Below are 24,678 nucleotides of genomic sequence, written 5' to 3'. Positions count from 1 at the left end.
AATATTCCACTGAATAAATATAACACTATTAACTACTTTCCATGGCTTGCTATTGAGTAATAGTCCCCTCGACGTCCACATCATAATCCCAGGAACTGGAGAATGTTACCTGATAGAGCGAAATCTGCTTTGCAGACATGAATAAATTAAGGATCTTAACGTTAAGAGATTAATCTTAAAAAAAGAGGATATTACCTTGGATTATCTTCGCGGACCTGAAGTAATCACCAGTCCTCCGGAAAGGGATGCAGGGGGAGTCAGAGTTGGAGGAGAAGGCAACATGATGACAGAATCAGAGACTGAAACGATGAGCTTTGAACACGGACGGGGGGGCCACAAGCCAAGGAAAATAGGGGGGCCAATAGAGCTGAAAAAGACAAAGAAACAAGATGCCTTCAGAGACCCCACAACGAACCAACCCTCACACTGCAGAAGCCCCTTTCAAGTAATTGACTTGAACAATGAGAACTTGAGTAAGGCAGAAGGGCCCACAGGGGCCCCCGTCCCCTGGCTGAATCCAAGCAGACCCAGAGGCGACCCATCTCAAAATATCCATAAACCCTAGCTGACCAATGGGCTAATTACACCCGGACATAGATGCTAAAAAAGGACCACTGCATACATTGCCATACCTCCTCGCCTTCCCATACCTCCTTCTCTACAGCCTTGCCCAGACAGTCTCTCCTTGGCTATCCTGCTCGCTGCTCCCTTGCAAAGTATTCAATAAACTTCTATGTTCTTTGTTCTGCCTGGGGTGAATTCTTTCACCACCCACGAAGCTGGCCTCCACCCAATCAGGTCACCACCTCCCACCCCACCCTCACACACTTTGACTTGAGCCCAGCGAAACTGATGGCAGACTTGTGACCTCCAGAACTTCAAGAGTGAGCATGTGTTTTAAAGTCACTAAATCTAACGCAATCTGTTAGAACAACAATAGGAAGCAAATACAGACCTGTAGGGTTTTTCTCCCCCCCCCCTCAAGTATTTATTACTGTCATGAAGTTGTAAGAACTTCATTTTACAGATATTTTTGTCTGCCTTTCCAAAGATTCCATTAGAACCGTTTCCTAGAGGCACCACTCCAGTAAGCTGGCATCACCAGACAACCTCCCCGGCTGTGGTTGGGTACATAAATGCCTGATCAACCTGGCTGTTTAGAAGCCGGTTCTTCTGAACTATAGCCACGGGGCCCTACAGGGAATTAACCCACTTCATGGAACAACCACACAAACCCAATGAGATGGCTTTCCAAGGGAAACAAGGCGTATAAAAAATAAGGCAAAACAAGGGTGCTTTTCCTCTATTTTTCCTTCTTAGTGTTAACATAATAACATAGAGGTGGGGAGCAGGAAGGGGTTAAAATATAAGACCAGAAAAAGCTCAAGTTCAGTTCCAAAGATCTACACACCTTTGATACCTGCCAGATGGGCCTTTGAAGTGGAAAGCAGGATCAGTTCCCTAAGGGAAGGCTGACACACAAGTCCTGACCTGTGAATTAATCAGAGAAGCCTCTGGATGCCAGCACAAAAGGGTGTGGGACAGGGTGAGGTCTGTTATCAGGCTGCTTCGTTGTGGGGTGTGTCCATGACAAAAGAGAGAAATACCTTACTTGGGGGCCAAGTGACAGGTGTGGGCTGCTGCAGGGTGAGTCTGTCAATGACCCTCCCTCTGCACTACAAAAGGAGCCTGTTGCAAATAATTCAGTATGGAAACTCATGGAGGATTAACTTCAGTGTTCTCCAAAATCTCCCTGCATCCCACCCCAGAACGTGTTTCAGACACCAGCAGCACTGCCATCCCAAGGGAGTTTGTTAAGAATGCAGATCTCGAGCAGCGGTCCAGACGTGGGCAATCGGGGACTGCATCTTAACTGTACTGCCGTGTGCTTCTTAGGCACATTAAAGTTTGAAAACATCAGTCCTAGAGTCTAAGCTGCACAGAGGCAGAGCCTCTGTGGGCTCTGTTCAGCGCAATACTGTGTGCTACAAACACAGCCCAGCATTACTCAGAGGAGCTCCATAAATATTTGTTTTATCAATGATTAAATAAGTGAATGCACCAAGGCTTACATGCTGAAGACGAGTTTGGAAAGAGTTGGGACTGGTATATTGCAGTCTTTGCATTTTACACACACACATATGTGCATGCATGCACACACGTATTAAAGTCAAAGAATATTTTTTTGAACCCATACTTCAGGTGCATGAGCACAGCCTAAATAGAAGGAGCTATAAGAGAACTTCTCGGGGCGCCTGGGTGGCTCAGTGGGTTAAAGCCTCTGCCTTCAGCTCGGGTCATGATCCCAGGGTCCTGGGATCGAGCCCTGAATCTGGCTCCCTGCTCAGCGGGGAGCCTGCTTCCTCCTCTCTCTCTGCCGCCTGCCTTCCTTGCCTACTTGTGATCTCTGTCTATCAAATAAATAAATAAAATCTTTAAAAAAAAAAAAAAAAGAAGAAGAACTTCTCTTCTGGCTGTTGGAAAAGCCAAAATCCAGGAAAGAGGTTAAGATAATGAGACAGGAACAGGCAGGAATAGGTAGAGAGAAAAAGATGGAGGGTTCCATGATCAGACTCACAGAAATCCCCAAAATGTGGAGGTGTAAGGAAACCAGAGAAAACAGAACAGTCCAGACCACCGTGGCCTAGGTGTCCGAGGGGGGAGTCTTATTTATGACAGTCTCTTGTGGTTGACAGAAAATAAAGAGATCTTACAAGAAGTAAGCCATTAAAGATGTTATTACTAGTCCTGCTTACACAAAGGTGCTGTCAGTGGATAAGTCAACAAGACTTACAATCCCTAGTTAACTTTCTATAAAAGACCAACCCTAAAAGCCCTCAGTGGGAACCCTGTCGGGACCCCTCTCACTCCTGAGAGTGTTTTCTGTATCCTCACTTAATAAACTTCTGTTGCTTTAGTCACTCTCTTTTGTCTGCCAGATTCATTCTTCAACTCCGTGAGACAGGAACCCAGCCCTCCTGCATCAATAAAAGGGCTGGAATGAGCCTGGAGAAGTTACTCTCACAGCTGAGAAAAGGATGTAGGTCTATGGTTCATCCTACTATGAAAAAAGTGATGCCCCATGTTGGGCAAAAATGGATCAAGACTCTGAAGGGAATGAGAACCTGGGATCCTGAACCAGAAGGGATCTGGGGAGGCTGGCTTTAAATATGGGTACCACAGACCCGAGATTCCTCCTCTGTTCTGCATATAAATGCAACACTGTGGACTTCTGAGAATCATTCCTTACAGATAGCACTCATGTCACCCTGGCCCTGACAGCCTGAAGACTTGAAGCATCCCATGAGCCTCCCAGATTGCTGAGTGATCCCAGCACAAGATCACCTCCGTGATGACTGAGACTTCGCTTTCTTTCATCCTTGTAATAGAAAGACTGAGTCAGACTTCATTTCACATAAAGAAATAAAGAAGTCTGACATTTCCCTTGTTTAATATTTCCTTTTAATTTTTTATTATGAAAATTTTAAATGGACACAGACTGCAGAAAGGCAAAATATATAATGACCCCTCATTACCTACCATCTAGCTTCAAGAACTATCAATTTATTGCTAAACTTGTTTTATGTGGATCTCCCATCCTCCATCCTGGTTATTTTATTTCATTTTTATTAACAGCTATATGAAGGTATAATATTCATAGTGTTCACCCATAATAAAGGTACAAGTCAATAATTTTTAGTAAAAGCATACAGATGTTCAAATGTCACCACAATCTACTTTTAAAACATTTTTATCACCCTCATCACCCTGAGACTCTCTTCTCCTCCCAGACTTTTGTGCCTTTTTACAGTCAATTCCCAGACCAGCCCCAGCAAATGATCTCCTTTGGTCCCTAGAGATCACCTCTTCTGGATACTTCATATATATATGGAGAATTACATGATACGTGATCTTTTGTTTCTGGATTTCTTCAGTTAGCATAGTTCTTGAGGTTTCTCCACGTTGTAGCGTAACTAAGTAGTTCCTTTCTTTTTATTACTGGGGAGTATTCCAATGGGTGATGGTACCATGTTTTGTTTATGTGTTTACATGGTGATGGGCATTTGGATCTAGTCTGAGGTTTTGTGTTATAGCAACACTATGAATATCCATTTAAAAATGTTGTGTATTATATTTTCATTTTTCTTAGGTAGATACTTCAGTGTGGAATTGCTGAGTCATACGGTAGCTTTCTAAGAACCTGAGAACCCGTCATTCGAAGTGGTTGCACCATTTTACCTCCCACCAGTACCGTGTGAGTTTCAGTTTCTCCACATCCTGCTCAACACTTACTTTTGTCTCTTTTTTATTATAGCCATTCTAGTGCATTGGAGAACTAACATTTTCCAACTCATGAACATGGAATGCTTCTCCATTCATTTAGCTCCTCTTTAACTCTTTCCACCAATGTTTTATAATTTTCAAGGTTCACGTCTCACTCTCCCTCTGTTAAATTTATTCCTCAGTACTTTATTCTTCTTGGTGTTATTGTGAATGCAATTGTTTTCTAAATCTCATTGTCAGATTGCTCATTGCCAGTACATAAAATTACAATTGATTTTTGTAAATCGATCTTGTATCCTCTGACCTTGATGAACTCACTTATTTCCAGTATTTTTTTTTTTTTTTTCTGGAGATCTCCATAGAACTTTGCACAGACAGGTGTGACTTTTTTTTTTTTTTTTTTTGGCGTTGTGTGTTTATGCAATAAAATTCAAAGCAAACCAATTTTAAATTGAACAAATTAGAGTGCACCCAAAATCGTTCCAATTATATTATTGTGCATTGCATATGCCTAAAGGGCAGAGTGAGGGAGGTGTCACTGGGTCATGCTGGGAATCACAGGTCATCTGCAGCCTCCCTTTGCATTTCCACAACCTTCTGAGATAGTCTTTCAGTTGGGGGTTTTGTCAAAATGCGCCTATCCCTATAGGATTGCGTCAGAGGGGGAAATCACTGAGAACCGCTGCCTTCAGAAGACTGCTAGGCCTGAGACATGTCCTTAAAGGAGATTCTAGGGAGTCAGATGTGGTCCTGAAGAGCGGGAGCAGCTTGAGGGGAAAAAATAACAGAAGACAATGTATTTTGGCATTCCCTTGTGAAAAGTATAAAAATGTAAGAAGAGGCATTTTCCTTACTTCAGAGAGGGTCTAGATAAAACTGGCAAATTTGGCCTTTTGAATCCTGCACACAGTATACAATTCAAAGAACTGGATAAAGTTAATGAAAAAAGAGGTATGGCAGGGCGCCTGGGTGGCTCAGTGGGTTAAGCCACTGCCTCCGGCTCAGGTCATGATCTCAGGGTCCTGGGACTGAGTCCCGCATCGGGCTCTCTGCTCAGCAAGGGAGCCTGCTTCCTCCTCTCTCTCTCTGTCTGCCTCTCTGCCTACTTGTGATCTCTCTCTGTCAAATAAATAAATAAAATCTTAAAAAAAAAAAAAAGAGGTATGGCAATGCCTAACTTATTGCCATAAAAGTCCCCAAAACCCTAATACCGTACTATAATTGAATCGCAACCGATCATTAAGTTAGTGTGTATAAAGCACTTAGCTCAGATTTGGTTAATAGTAAATGTTCCAAAGATGGCAGTAGTTCATATTATCACTTATATATTACTTTTGCAACTGAGAGGAGAGGTGATCTGCAATTGTCTATAACCAGTATTTGTAATGCTAAGGGCAGTTCCCTGATCAATCTGATGGTCATTTCAAAGACAATCATTATGAGGCTCTGGAAGTAGAAAAGGCAGTTCAGGGTAGAGGTGGGCTTCAGAGGTAAAGGCTAACAAAGATGAAAAACACCAAAACATGTGCTGACCACCCACGGCAATTCAAACCACTCCCTGGTTTTCCATGCCCCCCTGCGGCATTACTCATGATAGCCAAGATAGGGAAGCGACTCAGTGTCCATCATTTATATGGAGATATGTGTACACACACACACACGCACGCACATGCAATGGAATATTATTCAGCCACCAGAAAGAAGGAGATCCTGCCATTTGTGACAACAGTGGTGGACGTTGAGGGCATTATGTGAGGTGAAGGAAGTCAACAGAAAGACAAACACTGAATGATATCACTTATGTATGGAATCTTTAAAAGCTAAACTCATAGGAACAGAGTACTGTGGTAGTCACCACGGGCTGGGAAGTAGGGGGAAATTGAGGGGATGTTGGTTTGTTGGTCAAAGGGTACAAACTTTCAGTGATAAGACAAATAAGTTTGGGGCATTTAATGCATAGCACGGTGACTATGGTTAATAACGCTGTGTGATATTCGTGAACATCACCATGAGAGTAGATATTAAGTGTTCTTACCCCACACACAAAAAAATGGTAATTCTGTTACATGATGGAGGTAACACTCTGGTAGCAATCATTTTGCAATTTATAAGCATATGAAATCAATACATTGTATATCAAATTTATACAACGTTCCACATCAATTATAGCTCAATAAAGCTGGGAAAAAAGACCACAGCGTGCTTGTGGAGAGACTAGTGAATAAATGCGTGCATCTGTACATGTGATTGTTTATATTCAGAAAATCTATTTCAAGCTTATCCGTAATCATATTTAATTGCATCTTTAATTTCTAAATTGCCAGATTAAGACACAAGCTCCCTTCTCATTGATACCACAATCGCCTGACATGCAGGAGGCTGTTGTGTGGCCAGGAACTGCCGCCTGAAGGGACAGTTTCACAACAGAGTCGTCCCTCCCTCCTCTCTCTTCCCTCTCCCTTGCTGGTTCTCCTCATCTCTGCTCTAGCTAAGGGCAGAGACTTCAGATCCTGGAGGTTATGGAACTGCTGATTTGGGAAGAGAGGTTCTTTTGGCTCACCTATTTCATTTGGCTACAACATACAACCCAGAGACCAAGTTCCACTTGGTTGGAAAGTTTTCAGACTCTACAAAGCACAGGATCCACATCTGGAGAAACCATTTCTGTCTTGCCCAGCGCCTGGGCTCCAAGTAACTGAAAGTCAAAGCCTGCCTGACAGGGGGTTCCAGAGCAGAGGTCCCCAGAAGTGGCATGAATGCAGTAAGGTGGCAAGAACGCTTGGGTGACCAGCCCTCACCCCCCGCCGCAGGAGAAACAGGCATTGTCCCGGGTTTCCCGGTAAAGGGGCCGTTCCTGCCATCCTCGCCTCTGTGCCCCTAAGCAGACAGACAATCCTACAGCCAGTAGGACAAGAAGCCCAGGCTGCTGAAGGAAGCAGGGAGCCAGCACATTGATTTCATCTGCATGATGTCTGACAGCAAAGGCTGCAACCTTGGGAGACATGGCACTGAATGGAATGAATATTCTAGATTCAACTTTGCCATATGGCAAGTGAAGCCATTTCCCTTCCTTCTCTGTTTCTGCTTCTGTGTACTGGAAACCTAGTAAGTCCTGCCTGCAAGGCTGCATTAAGGATAAAAAAAGGAGCATACTCTAGAATGCTTCTGTGAGGTCCAAAGTGCCACAGGAATAGGAACCAAAAAATGAGCTGTGTTCATGGTGCCATGTCTGAACTTGGCCCAGACATTAATATTTAAGTGGCTAGACACAGGGCCAGTTTTCTCACTGACATTCTTCTAAGAAAGGTAATTTTATTTCTAAGATTATACATATTATCTTAATAGAATTCTATAATGTTATTTTCATTTGATTGAAATGAGCATAGTCATAAACATTTTTTTTGGGGGTCCCTGAATGGGTCCCTGTACAAAACGACATTGTTTATCATGGCTCTAATTGGTTCCCTTGTTTCAGCCTGACAGTCTCTCGGATTCATCTTTCATACTACTGCCAGCCTGCTATGGCTCAAAGACAAATCTGAGGTTGACTCCTCTTTTCCCTAAAGACCTATAGCCCATCAGTCAAGTCTTACGGATTCTGCTTCCTTAATATCTCTCAAATCCATCCATTTCTCTCCGTCCCACCTGACGTGCCTCCATTTTAAGTCACTATCATTTCTCACTGGAAACTAATGAAATCGCAGCCCACACAGTCGCTCTAAGAGCCCCTTGTGTTGCTCTTTTATCTCCATTCCTTTCCCCATGCTGCAGCCAGAATAATCTTCTCAAAGTGCGAATTTGCTCCTGGACCCACCCGCTGGAACCTGTGAATGTCAACATCATCAGCATAAAACCCCCAGCTGCCAGACCAGGTGGCCCCGGCTCTTTCGGGTCCAGTGTTCGGGTTCAAGCCTTCACTTAGCTCCTCTGGCTGAGTTTGCACAACACTCTACGCGTTCCACTCCGGCCACTCTCAATGATGCCAGGCGTCCAGGCCACATTCTCAACCCAGGAGGATGCTTTCTCTAACAGCTCCCATCCGCTCTGCCTTCACATGTCTAATTCCTTACCTCATTACCATCAGCTCCTTTGGGAATCCTTCTGTGGACCCCTAAGACTGGGCTAAGTGCTCTCACTCTGCATCTTCATAGAACTTACCATCTCCTTGTACTTACTCAGTTCTACTGTTACTTATCTATTTGCTACTACATCTCATTCACTAGACTATCAACTCCCAGAGAGCATGAATGGATCCTTGTTCCCAGTATATCCCAAGAGTGGATGTTGTATTCTCACAGATTTCCTCCCATCTCCTAGCTCCTGGAGATACGGATAACTGCAGGATCAAAGCCATGTCCTTTGCTGGGCATTGTCCCAGGCTGCAAAAACCTGCCTTCCCTGCAGTTCTTGCCCCCTTCAGGGACACTGGGCCACCAATGACCAGGTGACATTGGCATACAATGGCCTGACCTCCTTTCCTCTTCAGGACAACTCTATAGGGTTAGCTCCAGCCCTCCCAGGAAGACCAGGCGGGGCCTTACTTGCAAGCACATAGGAGCACCGGCTTCTCTCCTGGCCCCATCCTGTCATCTTCACTTTCACTCAGGTCTGTCTCCCCAGATTTTCCCCAGGAAACCATTTGCACACAGTTCCCAATATTCTGTATATTCCCAGGGAAGCCAGTCAAACACAGTGCTCGTACCCAGGGCAGTACCTGGTCCAAAATGTAATTGACATATGGACTAATAAATGGACAAATGCCCTTTTAAAACCAAGTCTCAGAGAAGAAAATTTGTTATCATTTATATTTCCATTTCTAGTGCCTGGCACAAGGTCTGGCTACTTAATTGCTTAAATGGTCCTTCGTGTGTTCTCTCTTAGAATCAAGGGAGCAGTCTTCTGGAAGCATATGGCTCCTTTCTTGATCCATCAGGTCCAAAGCGATACAAGCTAAAAGCATCAAAGGAATGTAACATTACATTACTCTGCATAATAATGAAATTTATTGCATTGTAAGAAAAAGGAAGAAAAAGTTGTAAGGCAAATCACAAAGCAGTTAGAAAACACTGTGTTCTCCCCAAGAATTAAAATAATTTTAGGGTGAGCTATGTGCTGTTCTAACAAATCTGTAAGGGCTTTTACAAAAGTAGTATCTTTAGGAAAATCCCCTAACTGACCTGCCTTGGAGGGTATATGCCCAAACTGAAGGATGCTGTGAGACTTGAAACACCAAGACCCCCTGGTGCTGAACCACTCTGCAGCTCTTCAGGTTATCAGAAGAAATCACTGGTTGTCCAAATAAAAGCTCCAGGGTCCTACCCTGAACTCAAGGACTTGTACTTGGGAAATGACTTAATAAGGGAAATCACAATGAGTCCCAGAAGGACCCGATGGATAAGGGCTGGAGTTTTCCAGAATAGAGTTTCAATGCGGAAATCCAGAAGATAAGGCTCCCAAGGATACAGAAGCAAAACCAGGGATAGGGAAGTCAGAATAGAAACTGTGGATGTATTTAAAGAGAACCCATCTAGGAAAGGGTTGCCTTCTTAGTCAACGCACATATGTTTGGACCCTGGAAAAGTTATATTTAGTACTTGGCTCTATTTTTTTCTTTTTCAATAGAATTTATTTTTTAGAGCAGTTTTAGGTTCATGACAAAATTAAGCAGAGTATACAGAGAATCCCCATATACCCCCGTCCCCCCACACACACAGCTTCCCCATTATCAACATCCCCCTCCAAAGCTTACATTTGTTATGTCTGGTGAACCTACCTTGATAACCTATTATCACCCAAAGTCCATAGTTTACATTGGGTTCTTTCTTGGTGTTGTACATTCTATGGGTTTGAACAAATGCATAGTAACATGTGTCTACCATTAGAGTATTATACGGAGTCGTTTCTAGACCCTAAAAACTTCGGTGGGTCAATTGCTTTTTAAAATTACCCAGTCCCTCAGTAAAGAAAGTTACGTATATGTACACAAGTATACACACATCTTGATATTCTGAAGTAGTGATTCTGGAGAGGTTGAGGGTTGAGAGACAGAGCAGCTGTCTATTGAGGGATGGTGTTCTGGACTTCCACGTGCTAAGGGGCAATGTAACGAGAAGGGGCTCAAGTGATGTGTCAGGGAAGAGTCCCAGTGGTAAGAAACAGCTATTAATTGGGTAAGTCAAGACAGTTTCACAACAAGAATCCTGTGCTTGCCCACAACAAACCCAAAAGAGCAAGTTACATTATATCTCCCTCAGAAAGACTCACGTTGCACATCAGTATATCAAACTCTCTAGGAAATTCCATTAGTCAAGAAAACTACCTAACTTCTTTTAAGATTGCATTCTCCGAAAACTATCTATTGATATATGCTAAATCCGTGGCACCCCATGTGAGGACTGCTACACAGCCAAGTGATGGGTTTTATTTTAATGATGGTGTGCTGTAACACAAAAGGATATTACTGGGGAGTTATGTTGTCAGAGAACGGAAGAATGACTGGAGATGTATGCCCTGTTAAGACCACGCTACAGTATTTCCATCCCATTCCATTCTTACCTGGTGTAGAATAAGGACAGTGGCTAAGGGATAGGAAAAGGAGAATCAAGAGTGTCATGGCTGAGAACGAATTGACCAGACCTGTTCACTAATTTCTGTAAGAATGGGGAAGCAGGAAGAAGGAGGTCTCATCTAATATAAAACGTTAGCATAGGAAATGACCTTTAAGATCATCTACTTTGGTTTTCACACTTGTATTTAGCATTGGGACCTCCACACATCCAAGTTTCAAGGAGAAATCTAAAGTGCAGAACAGGAGAAAGTAGAGGCTGTGGGTGTGTTTTATCAAATAGTGGAGGAAGGAAGAGTGTGGGAGAGAAATTCCCACGCTTCCTGTTGTGAAAGTTTGGCTGGGAAATTTTTAGAACATCCTAGATCTGAGAGAAGTGCCTCAAGATACAGATCTCATAACTCAAGTATTATTTTTCTCCCACTCTGAAATATTTCAGGATAACAAGTTCCAGAGGCTGGAATATTTATTTATTTATTTATTCATTCATTTATTAAGATTTTATTTAGTTATTTGAGAGAGCAAGAGAATGAGAGAGTGAGAGAGAGAGCATGAGAGGGGGAAGGTTGGAGGGAAAAGCAGACTCCCTGCTGACCAGGGAGCCTGATGCGGGACTCAATCCTGGAACTCCCGTAACATGACCTGATCTGAAGGCAGTTGCTTAACCAACTGAGCTACCCAAGCACCCCTCAGAGGCAGGAGTATCAAAGTCTATTTGATGTAAATAATTTTAGAGGCCTTGATTTATGATAAGACCCACACTTTGATGGTTAGAAGCAATACCTTGGAGTTGACTGAGACCAGTTCCAGGCTCTATCACCCTCCTCCACATATTAACATCCAACAAACTACTTCTCTGTGCATACTTCAGTTTTTCCATCTATAAATTGGGTTAATAATAGAATAGCATCCATTTCCCAGGGATATTGTGAAGATGGAATGAGCTTTTCCATCAAAAATGCTTAGCACAACACCACACAAAGCAAACACATTTAGCTCATTTTTAATTAACATTAGCTCATTATTTAAGATGGTAGCTACACACGAAGCATCATGCTAGGTGAGATGAGAGAGATGGAGTAGTACAAGGTTTCTTTCTTTTTTCTTTTCTTAAATATTTTATTTATTTATTTGTCAGAGAGAGAGCGAGTGAGAGGGAGCACAGGCAGACAGAGTGGAAGGCAAAGTTAGAAGGAGAAGCAGGCTCCCTGCGGAGCAAGGAGCCCGATATGGGACTCGATCCCAGGACGCTGGGATCATGACCTGAGCCGAAGGCAGCTGCTTAACCAACTGAGCCACCCAAGCATCCCTACAAGGTTTCTTTTAAAGTCTTCAAATACTAACTGCATTCATTTATTCAATACTTATTTTTTTCTAAGAATTTTACTCACATTATCTCTTGCAGTGATTTCAAGTATGACCACAAGGGAACAAGAGCCACATGGACCAATCCCGAGCAGAGCAGATTACTTAGCCTGGCCCCCTGCCAACAGTGGTGCAATTCTACTCAGGGAAAAGACACTTGAAAATCAATGCAATGGGCCCTCCCCCAGAAGATCAGCAAGAGTATCCAGCCAACACCAAGTTTGCCAGTGGCACAGAATTGCAAAACTCTAGTGCTAGGGGAATATAGCATACAGAATTCATGGTTTTTTCCCCAAGATTCTTTAGTCTTTCAATTTTATTTTTTTCTCTTTCCTTTTTCAACCAATTTCTTATTTTATCAACTCTTTTTTAAAATCTTTTTCCATTTTCATTTTTACAGTTATACCATCATTTCCTTGTATTTAATTTTATTTTTGTGTATATATATATACATATATACATATATATACATACATATATATGTTTTCTTTCTTTACAATTTTGGGATGCAGATTCTTCTAACAGAGCAAATGTAGGGCTCTGTTCCTTCACCTGTCTGCATATTCTCTTTTCTCTTCCTCCACGCTCTTCTTCTTCCTCCTCCTTCTTGCTCATGGTTTGGTTTGGCTTTGTTTTGTAAAGTCTATTTTAAATTTTCTCACCTTTACTGGTGCCTTGTTAGTGCAGTAGGTAGTGCAACAGTCTCATAAATTTTGACCTTTACAGTTATAGACTATCCTTCCAATGTATTCAATTCAATGTATTTAAAAATATGTTTAAATATGTATATGTGTGTGTGTGTATGTGTGTGTGTGTAAGTTTTCCTTTCTTTATAATTTTGAGATGTAGTTTCTTCTAACAAACTGACCAAAATACACTCAGGATATAGTGTATCGCTCTGCTCTGTTCACCTGTATATTCCTTCTTTTTCCCTCTTTTTTTTTTTTTGTCTTTAAATTTTACAGTTATATTCTATCCTTTCATTATATTTACTTTTATTTTTGTACATACATAAGTTTTTCTTTGCTTACAATTTTGGGATCTAGTGTTTTAACAAATAGACCAAAATACACACAGGATTCAATGTACTGCTTTATTTTGCTCACCTATCTGATTATATTCTTGTTTGTTTGTTTTTTTTTTAATTAAAAAAAATTTTTTTTTGGTTTTGGGTATCTTCTCTTTTGTGTAGTATACATTTCTCTGGGGTCATTGTTCCATTTTAGTATTTAGTTCTCTCATTTATCTTTTCATCTCTGGACAGAATAAGATGGAAAAACTCTCTTAAAAAAAGAGAAAAAGAGGTAGTACTGACTGTCAGAGACCTAATCAGTATGGACATAAGTAAGATAGTGGAACTAGAGTTCAGAATAACAATTATAAAGATACTAGCTGGGCTTGTAAAAAAGAAGGATAGAAGGCACTAGAGAATCCCTTCCTGGAGAAATAAAAGAATGAAAATCTAATCAAATCAAAATAAAAAAGGCTATTAATGAGATACAATAAAAATTGGAAGCTCTAACTGCTAGGATAAAAGAGACAGAGGACAGAATTAGTGATATAGAAGACAAAAGGATGGAGAATAAAGAAGCTGAGAAAAAAAGAGATAAATAACTATTGGATCATGAGGGGAGAATTTGAGATACATGATACCATAAAGAAAAACAATATTACTATAACTGGGATCCCAGAAGAAGAGGAAAGGGTCAGGTTGCGGGGGGAGGGGGGGAGGTATACTAGAGCAAATTATACTGGAGAACTTCCTTAATCTGGGTAAGGAAACAAGCATCCAAGTCCAGGAGGCAGAGAATACCCCTCAAAATCAATAAAAATAGGTCAACATCCTGACATATAATAGTGAAACTTGCAAATCTCAGAGACAAAGAGAAAATCCTGAAAGTAGCTGGGGATCAGAGGTCCATAACCTGCAACAGTAGAAACATTAGACTGGTAAGAGACATATCCACAGAGACCTGGTAGTCCAGGTGTTAAATGAGAAAAATTCAGGGTGTTAAATGAGAAAATATGCAGCCAAGAATACTTTATCCACCTAGGATGTAATTGAAAATAGGAGAGAGAGAAAGCTTCCAGGACAAGGTGAGGCACATGTGTGGTTCAGTGAGTTAAGCCTCCACCTAGGCTCAGGTCATGATCTCAGGATCCTGGGATCAAGACATGCATTGTGCTCTCTGCTCAGCAGGGAGCCTGCTTCCCCCTCTCTTTCTGCCTGCCTCTCTGCCTACTGATGATCTCTCTCTCTGTGTCAAATAAATAAATAAAATCTTAAAAAAAAAGAAAGAAAGAAAACCTCCAGGACAAACAAAAACTAAAAGAACTTGTGATCACCAAACCAACCTTACAAGAAATATTAAAAGTGTTCCTTTAAGCTAAGAGAGAGCCCCAAAATAACATAGACCAGACAGGAACAAAGACAATATACAGAAACAGTGACTTTACAGGTAATAAAATGGCACTAAATTCATATCTTCCAATAGTTACTCTGAATGTAAATGGGCTAAAAGCCACAATCAAAAGAACAATGTGTCAAATTGGATAAAAAAGCGAGACCCATCAATACACTGTCTGTAAGAGACTCATTTTAGACCCGAAGATACCTCTAGATTGAAAGCAAGGGGATGGAAAGCCATTTACCATGCTAATGGACATCAAAAGAAAGCTGGGGTGGCAATCATTATATCAGACAAATTCAATTTTAAACCAAAGACTGTAATAAGAGATGAGGAAGGATGTTATTTCATAATAAGGGGTCTATCCAACAAGAAGATCTAACAACTGTAAATATTTATGCCCCTAACATGGGACCAGCCAATTATAAAACCCAACTAAGTACAAAATCAATGAACCACACTGATAATTATACAAAAATAGTAGGGAACTTTAACATCAGCCTCACGTCAATGGACAGATTGTCTAAACAGAAGTTCAACAAGGAAATAGGGCTTTGAAAGATACACTGGACTAGATGGACTTCACAGATATATTCAGAACATTCCATCCTAAAACAACAGAACACACATTCTTCTCGAGTGCAGATGGACCACTCTCTAGAATAGATCACATACTGGTCACAAATCAGGTCTCAACTGGTACCAAAAGATTGGGATCATCCCCTGCATATTTACAGACCATAATGCTTTGGAACCAGAAGTCAATCACAACAGGAAGTTTAGAAAGAACTCACATACATGGAGGCTAAAAAGCATCCTGTTAAAGAATGATTGGGTCAACCAAGAAATTAAAGAAGAAAGTAAAAAGTTCATGGAAACAAATAAAAATGAAAACACAACTGTTCAAAACCATGCAACAAAGATGGTCCTAAGAGGGAAATATATAGCAATAAAGCTTTTATCAGGAAACAAGAAAGGTCTCAAATACACAATCTAATCTTCATTGAAAGGAACTAAAGAAAGAACAGCAAATAAAGCCTAAACCCAGCAGGAAAAGAAAAATAATAAAGATTAGTGCAGAAATCAATGAAATAGAAACGAAAAGAAGAGTAGAACAGATAAATGAAACTAGGATCTGGTTATCTGAAAGAATTAATAAGATTGATAAACACCTGGCCAGACTAATCAAAAAGAAAAGAGAAAGGACCCAAATAAAATTGCAAATCAAAGAGGAGAGATCACAAATAATACAATCAATTTTAAGAACATATTATGAGAAACTATATGCCAACAAATTAGGCAATATGGAAGTAATAGATTCATTCCTAGAGACATAAAACTACCAAAACTTAAACAGAAGAAATAGAAAACCTGAACAGACTCATAACCATCAAGGAAATTAGAGTAGTAATCAAAAATCCCCCAAAAAACAAGAGTCCAGAACCTGACAAATTCCCTGGGAATTCTACCAAACATTCAAAGAAGAAATAATACCTATTCTCCTGAAACTGTTCCAAAAAACAGAAATGGAAGGGAAACTTCCAAACTCTTTCTATGAAGCCAACATTACCTTGATCCCAATAACCAGACAAAGACTCCACCAAAAAGGAAAATTACAGACCAATATCCCTAATGAACATGAATGCAAAAATTCTCACCAAAATACCAGACAATAGGATCCAACAGTCCACTGAAAGGATTATTCACCTCAACCAAGTGGGATCTATTCCTAGGCTGCTAGGGTGATTCAACATCCACAAATCAATCAATGTGTTACACTACATAAATAAAAGAAGGGACAAGAACCATATGATCCTCTCAATAGATGCAGAGGAAGCATTTGACAAAGTACAGCATCCTTTCTTGATTAAAATTCTTCACAGTGTAGGGATAAAGGGAACATACTTCAAAACCATAAAAGTCATAAAAAGCCCACAGCAAATATTTTCAATGGGGGAAAACTGAGAGCTAGTCCTCTAAGGTCAGGAAGATGGCAGGGATATTCACTATTACCACTGCTAGTCAACATAGTACTAGATGTCCTGGCCTCAGAAATCAGACAACGAGAAGAAATAAAAAGCATCCAATAGACGAAGAAGTCAAACTCTCACTCTTTGCAGATGATATAATACCTTTTGTAGAAAACCCAAAAGGCTCCACCCCCAAACTGCTAGAACTCATACAGGAATTCAGTAAAGTGGCAGGATATAAAGTCAATGCACAGAAATCAGTTGCATTTCTATACACCAACAACAAGACAGAAGAGAAATTAAGGAACTATTCCCATTTACAATTGCACCCAAAACTGTAAGATACTTAGGAATAAATCTAACCAAAGGGACAAAGAATCTCAGAAAACTATAGAACATTCATGAAAGAAATCAAGGAAGACACAAAGAAATGGAAAAACGTTCCATGCTCATGGATTGGAAGAACAAAAATTGTGAAAACATCTACGCTACCAAGAGCAATCTACACATTCAATGCAATCCTTATCCAAATACCATCGACTTTTTTTTTTTCAAAGAAATGGAACAAATAATCCTAAAATATATATGGAACCAGAAAAGACCCAAAATAGCCAGAGGAATGTTGAAAAAGAATACCAAAGCTGGTGGCATCACAAATCTGACTTCAAGCTCTGTTACAAAGCTGTAAGCATCAAGAGAGTATGGTACTAGCACAAAAACAGATGCATAGATCAGTGGATCAGAATAAAGAGCCCCAAAATGGACCCTCAACTCTATGGTCAACTAATCTTTGACAAAGTAGGGAAAAGTATCCAATGGAAAAAAGACAGTCTCTTCAACAAATTGTATCAGGAAAATTGGACAGCCACATATGGAAGAATAAAACTGGACTATTTCCTTATACTATACACCAAAATTGACTCCAAGTGGATAAAAGACCTAGTGTGAGGCAGGAATCCATTAAAACTCTTGAGGAGAACACAGGCAGCATCCTTTGTGACCCTGGCCACAGCAACTTCTTGCTAGACACATCTCCAAAGGCAAGGGAAACAAAGGGGAAAATGAACTATTGGAACCTCATCTAGATAAAAAGGTTTTGCAGATCAAATGAAACAGTCAACAAAACCACAAGACCACAGATAGAATGGGAGAAGATATTTGCAAATGACATAACAAATAAAAGGCTAGTATCCAAAATCTATAGAGAACTTATTCAAACTCAACACCCAAAGAACAAATAATCTAATCAAGAAATGGGCAGAAGACAAGAACAGACATTTCTCCAAAGAAGACATACAAATGGTCATCAGACACATGAAAAAGTGCTCAACATCATTCCGCATCAGGGAAATACAAATCAAAAACCACAGTGAGATACCACTTCACATCAGTCAAAGTGGCTAACATTAACAAGTCAGGAAATGACAGGTATTGGCAAGGATGAGGAGAAAGGGGAACCCTAGAACACTGTTGGTAGGAATGCAAACTGGTGCAGCCACTCTGGAAAACAATATAAAGGTTCCTTGAAAAGTTGAAAATAGAGCTTCCCTACGACCCAGAAATTGTGCTACTGGATATTTACCCCAAATGAAGATACAAATGAAGTGATCCTAAGGGGTACATGCAGCCCAATGTTTATAGCAGCAATGTTCACAATATCCAAACTATGGAAAGAGTCCAGATGTCCACTGACAGGTAAATGGATAAAGAAAATGTGCCATATGTATACAAGGGTGTACTAAAAAAAAAAAAAAAGAAAGAAAGACAGAAATCTTGCCATTTTCAATGATGTGGATGGAACTAAAGGGTATTATGTTAAGCAAAATAAGTCAGAGAAAGATAATTATCATATGATCTCACTCATATATAGAATTTAAGAAACAAAACAGAGGATCATAGGGGAAGAAAGGAAAAAATAAAACAAGATAAAATCAAAGAGGGAGACAAACCATAAAAGACTCTTAAGCATAGGAAACAAACTGAGGGTTGCTGGAGGAGAGGAATAGGGGGGTAGGGTCACAGGATGATGGACATTAAGGAGGGCACTTGATATAAAGAGCAGTGGGTATTATATAAGATTGATAAATCACTGACCTCTCGCTCTGAAACCAATAAAACATATGTTAATTAATTAAATTTGAATCTAATAAAAATAAATCATGGTTAAAAAAATAAAGTATGTTCAGAAATTCTTAGACATTCTCTTCAAAAAATAGAGCCTGATTCTCCTCCTCTTGAGTAAAGGCTGGACCAAGTAGTTCACGTCCAACAAGAAGAATAGGCAAGAGTGATGATCTGTGATTATCGAGACCAGGACACAAAAGGCATGTAGCCTCTCCTGGCTTTCCTGGATCACTTACTCCCTTGGGTTGTTAGGAACAATCCAGCAGTCTCATGAAGATATCCATGTTGCCAGGCACCAAGGCCTCCCCCCTCATAGCCAGCTCTAACTTGCCAGTTGTGTGAGGGACCCACCACGGAAGCAAGTCCTCCATCCCCAGTCAATCCTTCGGATGATGGCAGCCTTGCCAACACTTGATGGCAGCTACATGAGAGAGAGTGAGCTGGAACCACCCAGATTAAGCTGTTCTCCAATTCTCTGAGCCACAGAAATTCTGTGAGATGATCAATTCTTTTAAACCACTAGATTGGGGGGTTTAATTTGTTAGGCAACTGATCCTCAAAAAGCCCCTGAGACAGATATATTGTTACCCATTTTGTAAAAGAGCAAATTGAGGGCAGAGAGGTCACTTCGTTTCAATTCACCCAGTTGGTATGTGGTGAGAGGTGCACTTCAAACTCAGATCTGCAGTTTCCAGGCTCCAGGGTATTCCCACTCCCAACACTGTGCCTCCAATGGCCAAGTCAACAATACAGACAGCACTTGGAAGGCAGCACCATAAGGACCCAGAGCCTCTGGGAGGCTTTGTGGTTGGGTCTGCCTGCTTTCTGAAACCAGAACAGGGAATGAGAAAGAAGGACCCTCCCCCCCCGACCACCACCTTTCCCCTTACACACATGTCAATCCAAGAGTCCCTATAATCCAAGAAGGGTTATATGAGGAAGGCAGCAATCACTCTAACACACACACAGACACACACACACGCCAACCCAAGGGTCCCTATAACCTAAGAAGGGCTTGTATGAGGAAGGCAATGACCACAAACAAACAATCGCGCGCGCACACACACACACACACTGGATCACTTAAGACACCCGACAGATGCTACAGCATGAGGATAAAACCATGGAGAAAAAATAAGCTGAGACTATCCCTTGCTCTCATAAGATCCACATTTGCAGCTTTTAGGATTCCTGAACAAAATCAGACCTCCCAGAACTAACTTTTAAATGCCGCATTTCTAACACTTCCCACAGGCTGGAGAAAGCAAGAAGCAGGCAAATCTGGGGCTGTGCTCTGCGGATGCTTGCCTGATCTCGCAAGGTGCATCTTGGGTGTGCTACATTCCTTCTCTCCCAGGTGCAATCTAAATCATCACCTCTGTCCCATTTTTCTTTAACTTCTTTGAGTTTGGCAGATATGAGGATTGAGCCCTAGATCATGCCTTCAGGTTTATGAGGACAGTAATCTGTCATCAGCCCCTGCTGTGCCTTTTATCGGGCTCCGGTTGCACAAATTCCCCGGACTTTTACTTTTTGACAACTGGAGGACTTTTCTCATCTCTAACCACGAAGACTCAACTCCATTCTTTTCTTTTGTGACAACACAATATGCTATTTTTTTTCTGCCCCTGGGAAAAGAAGAAAGCATAGAGCTTGCTTCCTAAAAAGAAAAGGCTGTAGAAGTTTTATCATAACACTTGCCGCCCTTCAAGGAGAGAGGCACGGGGAGCAGGCAGGATGGGGAAGTGGGTGCTTCTTTAGGTCCGTGCCTGATATCAATGTATCCAGCCCCATGTTTTGATTTTGATCTGCCACCCTCCAAAACTGCATATAGCAGAAACACTACTGTGCAAAATTAGAGCAGTGGCATGATAAAGTAGTGAAACACACAGCCTCCAGAACGAGCATGCACATTTTTAAAGTACTCAGAAGAATTTCTGGCAAACTGTAACCACTCCGTAATGTTAGATTCATATAGATAGGTTACATCTTTTGAACACTCCCATTTCTTTTGAGATCTACCTCTCCGCTCAGATGGGGGTTTTCATTTCCTTATTTAATTCTTGAAAACAAAACAAAACAAAAAACCCAAACACCATATTAAGGTATAAGAGTCCAAAAGAAAACTTCGGACTAGTCTCCCCATCTCCCGTATTCAGAACTAGAAATTTATTTTAAAGACAGAATGTTTTGAATATGCAGACATCGGCATAAACTCTTAATGTTCTCGAAGTTTGACCTGCAAGGGATTACTTGACTAGACTGTAGACATACAATTACATGCCCTGATGTCAAGGGACAACGTAAAGTATTTTCAAGCACAAAGCTGCCCATCCCTGATTTTTAGTCTCTATTTTTACTTGAGAATCTAACCCTATCGAAGTGCTGAGTCCCTTTGTTAAATTCAGCTGTGCATAAGATGTGACTTCCCTAGTAAACGAAGTTCCTACATCTCATGCCTGGAGGATTGTAACAAATTGTGACACATTTCCTTTCTTAGCTCTGCATACATAGCCAGTGGCCGGGGTGGGTGGTTGCAAGGGTCATTCTTTTCCAGAACTGGTTGAAGAAGGAAAGTGTGGAGTCAGCAATAAGTCTCTGGTAATAATCATTTCCACAAAGGTACTATGCAAAATGTACTGAACAAAATGCCTTGGCTACATTTTTTTTTACATTTTTTTTAAAGGTTTATTTATTTTAGAGAGGGAGAGAGGGGAGAGGAGAGAGAGAATCCCCACCAGACTCCCCGCCAAGCATAGAGTCCAACCCCAGGCCCCTGAGATCATGACCTGAGCCAAAATCAAGAGTCCAGTGCATACCCAACTGAGTCATCCAGGTGCCTCAGACCTTAGCTACTTTTTTTCATTGATTCTACCCAATGTAGCTCATGCTGTAGACTCAGGAACCAGCTCTGCTGACTCCGCCCATTTTTTTCATACCCACAAAAAAATGAAAATTCAGTGAGGACTTTCTAGTATGAGAACAGTGCTTTGTCAAGTCCACTGATCCATGAGGCCAGTGGCACCTGGATTCCTTAGAATTATATGCTGATTACTCAATTGATTAGTTATACCAACTCTACTTCTAATACCTGCCTTTTTATGACACACACAGACACTCAAATGGGATTGGTTCCTACCTCTCACTTCTTCTTAACAACAATGGCCAAATTTACTTTCATGCAAAGCCTAGCTTCTACTGTTTTCTAGTCTCGCATGAATTAAAGTCACCTGGAGAACCTGTTACACCATAGATTGTTGGGCCCTACCCCTCTGGCTTCTGAGTCAATAAGTCTGGTTGGGACCCATGAATTTCAACTTTTAACCAGCTCCCAGGTGAAGTTCATGCTATGGGTCCGGGACTCAGACTCTAGGAACACCTGCTCTAGTTTACAAAAGACGGTACAGGATTCTGGTCTTTTGTGGGTTGAGTTATGTCCCCAAGATAAATGTGTAGAATTCCTAACCTTAGATATTGAAGAAGGTGATGTTAATCTGGAAATTTCAAACTAAAGTGAAGTAATACTGGGTTGGGGGAGCCCTAAATCTAATGACTGGTACCCTTAGAGAAAAGAGAGATTTAAAATCAGAGACATCTCATGAGGAACAAGACCATGTGATGACGAAGGCCAAGATCGGGGTGATGTAGCCACACACCAAGGATCCCTGACGGCTGCCAGCAACCACTAGAAACCAGAAAGAAATAAGAGAGGATTCTTCCCTAGGGACTTCAGAGAAAGTATGGCCTTGCCAACACTATCAGACTTCCAGCCTCCAGGAAGTGAAGGATAAATTTGTTGTTTTAAGCCACCCAGATGGTTGGACCTTGCTATGGCAACCATAGGAGACTACCACCTAGCCATTGTGGAGATGAGTAATTAACTCAATTTTTCATCCTTCCCTGCACACATCCTTGCCCTGGCTTCTCCATGGCCATAGTGTATTTCCTCATGCCTTGACTATTTGATTGGCCACGTGACTTACCGTGACAAATGACAAAAGGGAAGAAGTGAACACGCCCCAGCTCTGAGCCAGGCCTTAAGAGTCTTGCATACTGGGGTGCCTGGGTGGTTCAGTGGCTTAAGCAGCTGATTCTTGACCTTGACTCAGGTCGTGATCTCAGGGTGGGGAGACGGAGACCCTCATCGGGTTCCCTGCTCAGCAGGCAGTCTGTTTCCCATTCTCTCTCTCCTTCTCTCTCTGCTTCTCCCCACCAACCCTCCTGTCCAATCATGTTTTCTGTCTAAAATAAAAATAAGTCAAGAATAAAGTCTCACATGCTTCCTTTTGCCCTTTATTCCTCTGCTGTCACTACAAAAATAGCTGTCCCTCATGGAGCCACTGCCCCTACACTCTAAGGTAGAGCTACCCCCAACCTATCCACGAATCCGAAGCATGAAGTACAGCTGCCCCAGCCTCTTCCCCTTAAGGCGGATCCACCAACCCAAACTAAGCCTGAAGCAACAGAAACCTTCCTATCCCACCACCCACGCCCACCTAAAAAACGCCTTGGCATGGACCCGGGTTCTAGACATTGTTCTGCCATGGTGTGACCTGAGCATGCTATTTCTCTGCCCCAACTGTGAAATGAGAAGGCTTGGATGAACGTGTCTGTAAGTCATTTTTTGGGTTGGCTCCAGATGTAGAAATATCAACTTCTTACCAGCGTGGAACATTAGAATAAAAACAAAATATAAACTTGAAGTTTCATTGGGGAGAATGTAGACCTAATCATGACTGGATGGTATATTCATGTGCTCTTTCAATCAGTCATCATTTGTAAACCACATGATACACGTATTATGTAATTATTACGTGGCAAGCAGTACTCGTGGCCCGAAACCTCAAAGGCGAGCAAACCAGAGTCCACCCCTGCCCTCATGGAGCCAGTGGAAGCACTCACATTCTTTCCATGAAACCCGGTCTGAGTCTCCTAGCAAGGGAGCAGAGGGAGTGGAGAGGACGCCCACATTCAAGAGGTTTGTTGCAAGAAGCCATGACGAGCCTCAGTGACAGGTTAAGGGAACATGTAATAGAGGAGAATGCCAAATATCTCTTCTCACCCAGGCATTTTGATCTCTATCCCCTTAATGAGATTGCTCAATAGAAGCTTCAGATTAGAATCTCTTGAAGTACTTGAAAAACTTGGAAAAAGGAAAAAAGTGCTAGGGGTGGGAGTCCTACCTCCTGGGATTCTGATTTACTTTGTGAGCATTAAAGTCATTATCTTGGGCACCTGGGTCGCTCAGTGGGTTAAAACCTCTGCCTTCGGCTCGGGTCATGATCTCAGGGTCCTGGGATCGAGTCCTGCATCTGGCTCTCTGCTCAGCAGGGAGCCTGCTTCCCCCCTCTTTCTCTCTGCCTGCCTCTCTACCTACTTGTGATCTCTGTCAAATAAATTGAAAAAAAAAAAATCTTTAAAATCATTATCTTTTAAGCGTCCCTACCCTCCAAAATAGGTCTGCTGTGAATAGGATACATCCTGTATTAGTTTCTATTGCTGCATAACAAATTAAACAAATTAACAAATAGAAAATAAGCAAATTTAGCAGCTTAAAGAAATATTGATTTACTAGCTCACAGTTCTGTAGCTCAGCGGAATGTGTGGGCTCACCTGTGTTCTCCGTTCAGGTTTTACAAGACCTAAATAAAGGTGTCAGGGGGGTTGAATGCTTATCTGAAGCCTCTGGGGAAGAACCCATTTCCAGCCTCATTCAAGTTGTTAGCAGAATCCAGTTCCTCATAACTACAGGACTGAGGCCCCCCTTTCCTTTGCTGGCTGACTGCCAGGAGCCACCTATATCCCTACTCACATGCCTCTCACTTTAGAGGAGTAACCTGTGTGTTGAGTCTTCCTCGTGCCTAGAATCTCTTTGAATTCCTCTTCTGCCCTTCCCTTTTGCTCCCAGTAGAAAATTCTTTCTTGATTGATTACACTGGGCCCACCCGGATAATCTTCCATT

The 24,678-nt window shown here is 41.5% G+C and overlaps 1 long non-coding RNA gene across 4 annotated transcripts in view; it reads right to left on the bottom strand.

Annotated features, from left to right (window-relative positions):
- Window positions 1-24,678, bottom strand: part of LOC101692762 — a 259,825-nt gene that overhangs the window by 231,266 nt on the left and 3,881 nt on the right. For all 4 annotated transcript variants that reach the window (XR_006606147.1, XR_001178006.2, XR_001178008.2 and 1 more), the window contains exon 3: window positions 196-367. This is a non-coding gene — a long non-coding RNA (uncharacterized LOC101692762). The remainder of the gene's footprint in view (window positions 1-195; window positions 368-24,678) is intronic.

The sequence above is a fragment of the Mustela putorius genome, unplaced genomic scaffold (assembly GCF_011764305.1).
Source record: "Mustela putorius furo isolate JIRA1106 unplaced genomic scaffold, ASM1176430v1.1 tig00000228_pilon_pilon_pilon, whole genome shotgun sequence".
Taxonomy (NCBI): Eukaryota; Metazoa; Chordata; class Mammalia; order Carnivora; family Mustelidae; genus Mustela; species Mustela putorius.
The sequence above is the reverse complement of the archived record's forward strand: the minus strand, read 5'-3'. Positions and strand labels throughout refer to the sequence as shown.